The sequence below is a fragment of the Bidens hawaiensis genome, unplaced genomic scaffold, assembly GCF_021521415.1.
Source record: "Bidens hawaiensis isolate Kalapana, Puna unplaced genomic scaffold, B.hawaiensis_p1.1 tig00012635_1, whole genome shotgun sequence".
Taxonomy (NCBI): Eukaryota; Viridiplantae; Streptophyta; class Magnoliopsida; order Asterales; family Asteraceae; genus Bidens; species Bidens hawaiensis.
In genome coordinates, this window is record NW_027492041.1 from 432,246 (window position 1) to 439,480 (window position 7,235).

Sequence of the window (7,235 nt, forward strand, 5' to 3'; positions counted from 1 at the left end):
GGCAGGAGCAACTCGAAATGTATCTGCTGTGCCTGTTGTATCGGCTGAGGAGGATGTAGACCTTGATGCTGCATTTGGCGGCCAAGGATTCTTCGATATGGACCGGTTTGATCCGCAAGAAGAGGTGCAGGTCTCTGCTGCACAGGTTCGGGAAGTGAATGTTACTAGAGCAGCTACGACGGTGGCTGACTCAGATCTTGATGATGTAATGAATGAAGCGAGAAGGATGTTGGTGACACGAGAAAGGACGTTAGGGAAAAGAAAGAGGACAGTTGATGATACTGAGTCAGAAGAAGAAGAAGAGGATATTCACAAGTTGATTCGACGTTCAAGACGGGAAAGGACAGGTGCAGGTATGGGAGCTGGAGAGACTTCAAGAGTTGTACGTTTCGCTCCATCCGCACTGTCAGGTATGTCGATTGTTCCTACATCTGTACAGGTTACAAGTTTAAGCGCCGCGGAAGTTTCCGTGGTGGCTACATCAGCTGTCGGCATCCCATCCATCACACTACAGATGACGACTCCGGAGATTGTGTCTTTACCACCTCCAACGCTTACTCCTTCAGAGGTGGTTGCACAATTTGTAGAGTCCACAGTCGTTGCAACTGCAGGGTTGTCGGTCACGATACCACCTGCGGTTACGTCCACAACTACTTCTGATGTCCCGGTTACATTCGAGGTCCCTGCTGAGTATACTCAAGACACATCTAACATGAGGTTTGATTTCGATGCAACCCTCTCAGACTTGGAGAGAATAGCTGCACTTGAACGGGTCGTGGCAGAGCAATCGAGGATAAACTTTATCCAGACCCAGGCTATTCAGCGCCTTGTAGCAGAGAATCAACTACAGTCGTCCCTCCTGGTTGAACATGGGCGAATTATAGATGCTATGAAGGAGTTCTTGGCATCTTAGGGGGAGACAAGCTGTAGAGGCGACGAGTTAAGGACAAAAAAGAGAAATGATAGAGACGATGATCCCAATGCATCGAAAGGTGCAGGTGGCGAGTTGCCTAAAACTACTCAAGCTCTTGGGACTTCCACAGCTCAGGGGGAGTCTGCAGGTGCAGTTGGTGGTGATGAGGTGGTGATGGTTGATGATGAAGATGATGTGATTGATGCTTTGAAAGAATTAGATGATGATATGCTAGATGATGATGTGATGTTTGATGATGATGTGCTGCCTATTGAGGAGATTGAGAAGATTGGCGCACAGATTGTGATTGAAGAAGATGTTGAAGAAGGTGAAATAGTTGAAGAGAATGTGGAGCATGACATTCCAGGTGTGGAGAAAGCAGATATGGGTAATGAGACAGTAATCGATGAGACTGAATGGGAAGAGCAGCCTAGGTGGAAGGAAGGCTATGCTCAGTGGTTCGTCAAAACGAAGAAACCAGCGGTCCCAACAATGTTTAAGAAGAGTTACAATATTAAAGGCTATGCTGAAGCGAAGAAAGGGATTATTTGCTGGATCTATGATGAGCAGTTGAAGCTCTTTGTGATTAAACGGTATGACGGCGTTCAGTATTTTAAAAGAATGTTAAGGTCGTTGAATACACTGCCGGAATGTGAAGTGAAAGAGTTAGCCAGATTGGGGTTAATCAATCGAAATGACGATAATATGGCTAGATTCATTGAGAAAATTGTATGGAGAGAGAGTATAAAAGAGAAGAAATTTGAGCTGTTGAAACCGCAGAAGGGAAAACTTATTGAAGACAAGGATAGAGGTTTGAGAACTGATGGAAAACCTTGGATGGTCATGAAGTATAAACCGATCCGGTGTTTGAAAGAAGTACCGATGAAGCTTATGCCCAAGGATGTGCTTAAAGACCTAAAGTGGTGGTATGTGGATTGTGAGACAGCAGAGGCAGTGATGGAAGACGAGGATGAACAAGAGCTCCTAAGAGTTTACGATCCGATGCATTTGGTAAACTTATCGCAAGCTGATCTGCAGGTGCTCAATGAGAAGAAAATCTTTTATATTCCTGCTTGGAAGGACGAAGCGAGGAAGTATCAAAGAGTTGTGTCAGTTTGTGTTAGAGAAGGAGTGCAAGCGTGAAGATACAAGGTTGAAGATTACAAGACAAGTGCTTAAAGATCAAGATATGAAGCTACTGCCAAGGGGGAGTCTGTTGGTGCATAATGTCAGTAGTTCATAGTCTAGTGTCTGTAATCGAGTCTGTAATGTTTAATTATGTTTTGTATGTTTAAGCGAAGTTACTGACAAGTTCGCTTAACAGGCGAACTTGTTAGACAAGCGAAGTTATGGACAACTTCGCCTGAACATGCCAGGCGAAGTTGTCGTGTATAAATAGTCCTAGGTTACGGCTTGAAATTGTAATCGTCGTTTAAGTTTGTTTCAGTTGTTCGAGTTCATTGTAACGTGAGGACGAGAGTCTGTAACAGTGATATTACATCACGTGTTTGAGTTATAATATATAACATGTGTTCGTTTCGTGTGTTCATGTGATTCGTGTTCTATACTCGTAACGATCTACGCAGGGATTCCGCACCTGAGTAGACCGAGATATCTCGTGCGATCCGTCCAAGGAACCTACAATAATCATCATTCCAAAAATTTTAAAATAAAACGGGATACAAACAATTAGGCCATCATCAACAATAAGTAGTCATACTTATATGTATACATCTATATAATTATATCCCTATAATTATCATCCAAGTAATAACATCAGGGTCGAGCACACGTACAACCCAAACACGTAACATCTTATCCAACGTATGCAAACACAAAGTAGGCATACGTAAACATCCTTAGTTGATAAAGACTAATAAACATCGCCAATTATTGGCCATACAATAATACATGTATAAACATACATACAACATACCATAATATCATCCCTAGGCCTGCCCTATCTAAATAAGCCTATGCAAAATAATTTAAACGGTTCATCAAGCAAAATCACTTAGGTGTGCATGGTAGCCCAAAAACTTAAAAAGAGTAAAAAGGGGCATCATGAACTCACCTGACACAGGGCAAGAGTTCACCACGATCTAGAGAACCCGTAAGTATCCCCACAACTCAAAAGCCTGTCGGTTTACATACAAACATTACTAACGACACTAGAAGGACTCGTTTATCCTATGAGACGTTCTAGCATGGTTCGAGTTACCTAAAGCCTCAACCTCATCAAACTCATTCACAACAGCCCTTGGGGCCTTAAGTTTACCTAACACGACCCTTAGATACTCCCGGGAGTAAAGAATTCCCAAATTACCCCCGGAAGCACTAGGTGATACTAACATGCGTGTTTAAGAGTCGTTTAAGCAATTAACATCAAACTAAGCCCTGTGTGGACCCAATATGATAAATTCACAGCCAACAAGTCCACACGACGCTACACGAGTCAAATGGGTCGGTAACTCGCAAATACAACGCACCAACTATTCAATAAACACATGCGCGTTTTGCCGACCCGTTTGAGTAACAGACAACCAATTCAGCCCCAATACTTATAAAAATCATTTTCAACAACCCGTATATTAAACCGAAGCTATCCGAACTGAAATGGTCATCACTTACTTCATCCCTCGCATTAAACGCAACAATCTACCATTCTAGCCAACCGAAAACTATCTTTCAAACTACAACTAGTTGACCAATCAAACTAACACCAATGTGCATAATCTTAAAGTATGTTATACTAGACATACCTAGGAAAATGTTGGTGCAAAAACCTCCACCAAAGCAGTCCCGGAATTGCTCAATTGGACAGCCACCCGGTTAGCCTAGAACAAGCGATTTAACGATCAATAAGCGAGTTATTATGACCAATTAAGGTGTAAAAGACTTGGGGGAACATAGAACTAACCTTCAATTGAAGTTTTAGACTTGAAATTGGCTGCAAAAAAAAAAAGAAAAAGAGGGGTGTGACTGCTGGTCCTTTGTCCTATCGCAAGTGAAGAGGGAGAGGGGTTAGGGTTTTTGCATTATAACATAAAATGTTACACCCTAGCCCTTCAAGTTTGAAGGATAAGGCACCTTGAATGAAAAGTTAATTATTTTAACGTACCGGTGTGACTAGAAGGTTTCCGAGAAACACCAGATAAACCCCGAGAGATGTACATACTTTACAAACATTAAATCATTAAACCGAAAGTGACGGACGTTACAAGTCCACCCCCCTTACAATGGGATTCGTCCCCGAATCCCGATGCGATAAGAACAACTGCGGGTAAAGTTTCATCATCTCGTCTTTGGACTCCCAAGTAGCCTCGGAACCCCTACGGTGCCTCCACTGCACCTTCACTTGCCTAACCATCTTATTCCTCAAACGCCTTTCTTTGACGATCAAGTATAGCGATAGGTTCTTCAACGTAGTTCAGCTTACTATCAAGCTCAATATCATCAAGACACACATGGGCCTCCTAATCTACTAAACATTTCCTCAAATGAGATACGTGGAAAATAAGGTGAATCCCCGCGAGCTCATTGGGCAATTCCAGTCTATACGCTACCTCACCAACACGAGACAATATACGGAACGGACCAATGAACCTCGGACTAAGCTTCCCCCTCTTAGAAAAACGAATTATGCCCTTCCAAGGAGAAACTTTTAGCATGACTCGATCACCAGCCTCAAACACAATAGGCCTTCGCTTTTTATCCGTATAGGACTTTTGACGATCCTGAGCGGATCTTATCGAGCTTCTCAGTCGTAGCCTCAACCACCTCCAAACTACCCAACTGTTTCTGACCAATGGAACCCCAACAGACTGGAGTCCTACACCTCCTGCCATACAACATCTCAAACGGTGGCATTCCAATCGTGGCATGGTAACTGTTATTATAAGAAAACTCGACTAATGGTAAGTGACGATCCCAACTACCACCAAAATCAATTACGCAAGCTCACAACATATCCTCGAGAGTCTGAATGGTCCTCTCGGATTGACCATCCGTCTGCGGGTGATAAGCGGTACTGATGAGAAGTTTGGTACCCATCTCCTCATGAAACTTCTTCCAAAACTTGGAGGTAAAACTCGTATCCCTATCAGAAACAAAAGATACCGGCACCCCATGCCTAGAAACGATCTCACGAATAAACATATCGGCAAGCTGCTCATAATTAAATGTTTCTCGAATGGGCAAGAAATGAGCGCTCTTGGTCAATCTATCAACGATTACCCAAATGGTGTCATAACTACCCCTAGGAGTACGAGGCAGTTTAGTCACAAAATCCACCGTAAGATGCTCCCACTTCCACTCAGGTATTTCCAAGGGTTGAAGTTTCCCGAAAGGCTTCTGGTGCTCGGCCTTAACTTGCAGACACGTCAAACACTTACTCAGGTACAGAGCCACCTCATACTTCATCGGAGGCCACCAATATTTTTTCTTCAGGTCTTGGTACATCTTGGTCACGCCCGGATGAATGGAATAGCGCGACTTGTGTGCCTCATCCAATATTTTACTCCTAAATCCCCCATACCTGGGTACCCATAAACGCCCATCCGTATACTTCACCCCATCACCACCGTCTTCCAACAATTTCTCTTGTCCCTAAACACGCTCTGACATAATCCATTCCACCTGTAAGGCTTCGTTCTGAACGTTGGCTATCTGTTTCAAAATATCGGGTTTAAGAATAAGCTGTTAAGATTTCACACGAATAGGTTTCGGTCTCTCCTTCCGGCTCAACTCGTCGGCTACCACGTTAGCCTTACCGGGATGGTACATAATCTCCAAATCGTAATCATTAATCAACTCCAGCCACCGAAACTGACGCATATTCAATTCCTTTTGCTCAAAGAAATACTTTAATCTCTTATGATCGGTATAGATAACACAAGTGACACCGTACAAATAATGTCGCCACAACTTAAGCGCAAACACAACCGCCGCCAGCTCCAAATCGTGAGTAGGATAATTCTCCTCATGAGGCTTTAACTGCCGCGAGGCATAAGCTATGATTTCAAAAGGAGACTTAGGAGATTCCCATTCGTTTACGGCTTCCACCTTTTTAGGGTCAACCAAAATACCACTCGGATTAATAACATGACCCAAGAACTGAACCTCGCGTAACCAAAAAGAATTCTTGGAAAATTTCGCATATAACTTGTTCTTTCGCAGAGCTTCCAAAACTTCTGTGAGATGACCGGTGTGATCGGATTCGCTTTTGGAATACACAAAAATGTCATCGATGAACACAATAACCGAACGATCGAGCATCGGCCTACACACCCGGTTCATAAGATCCATGAACGCAGCCGGTGTGTTGGTCAAACCGAATGACATCGCGAGGAATTCATAAGGCCCATAACGAGTGCGGAAGGCAGTCTTAGGGATATCCTCCTCCCGAATTTTCAACTGATGATACCTGGACCTAAGGTCGATCTTCGAGAACCAACTAGCTCCTTGGAGTAGATCAAATAAGTCGTCGATCCTTGGTAGAGGGTACCGATTTTTCACAGTGAGTTTATTCAATTCACGGTAGTCAATGCACATCCGCATGCTACCGTCCTTCTTCTTGACGAATAGGACCGGGGCACCCCAAGGTGAGATGCTCGGTCGAATGAAGCCCTTGTCGAGCAAGTCTTCCAATTGAGCCATAAGTTCTTTCATTTCATTCGGTGCTAGACGGTAAGGGGCTCGAGCAACGGGTTTCGCGCCCGGTACAAGGTCTATCTTGAACTTGACCTCGCAATCCAGCGGCACATTTGACAAATCATCTGGAAATACATCCGGGAAATCCTGAACAACAGAAACATCACCGACGGTAGGCACCTTGGTTTTCACGTTTATAGCATACGCCAGATACGCCCCGCACCCCCGTTGCATCAGTTTCCCCGCCTTAAGCATAGATATGATATGTGGCGTCGCACCATTCCGATCACCGAAGACCGTAATTTGGGTCCCATCCGGGGCCCTTAGACGAACAAGTTTTTGACCACAAACGATCAAGCATCAACACTAGCGAGCCAATCCATCCCGAGCACCACATCGAAACAACCAAGCGGCATCAAGTACAGCCACACCAAAAATCTATACCCAGACAACTCGATGGAACAACCCTGGATAGCCCTAGACACGGAAATGAACTTTCCTACGGCGACCTTAACCTCAAACACATCGACTACGTACTCGGCTGATTTATTCAACGAGGAACAGAAAGCGGTAGACACAAAACTTCTACTGGCACCCGAATCAAATAAGACCGATGCCTGTAATTCATCAACTAAAAAGGTACCTGGGATATTATTACACTACTGCTTAG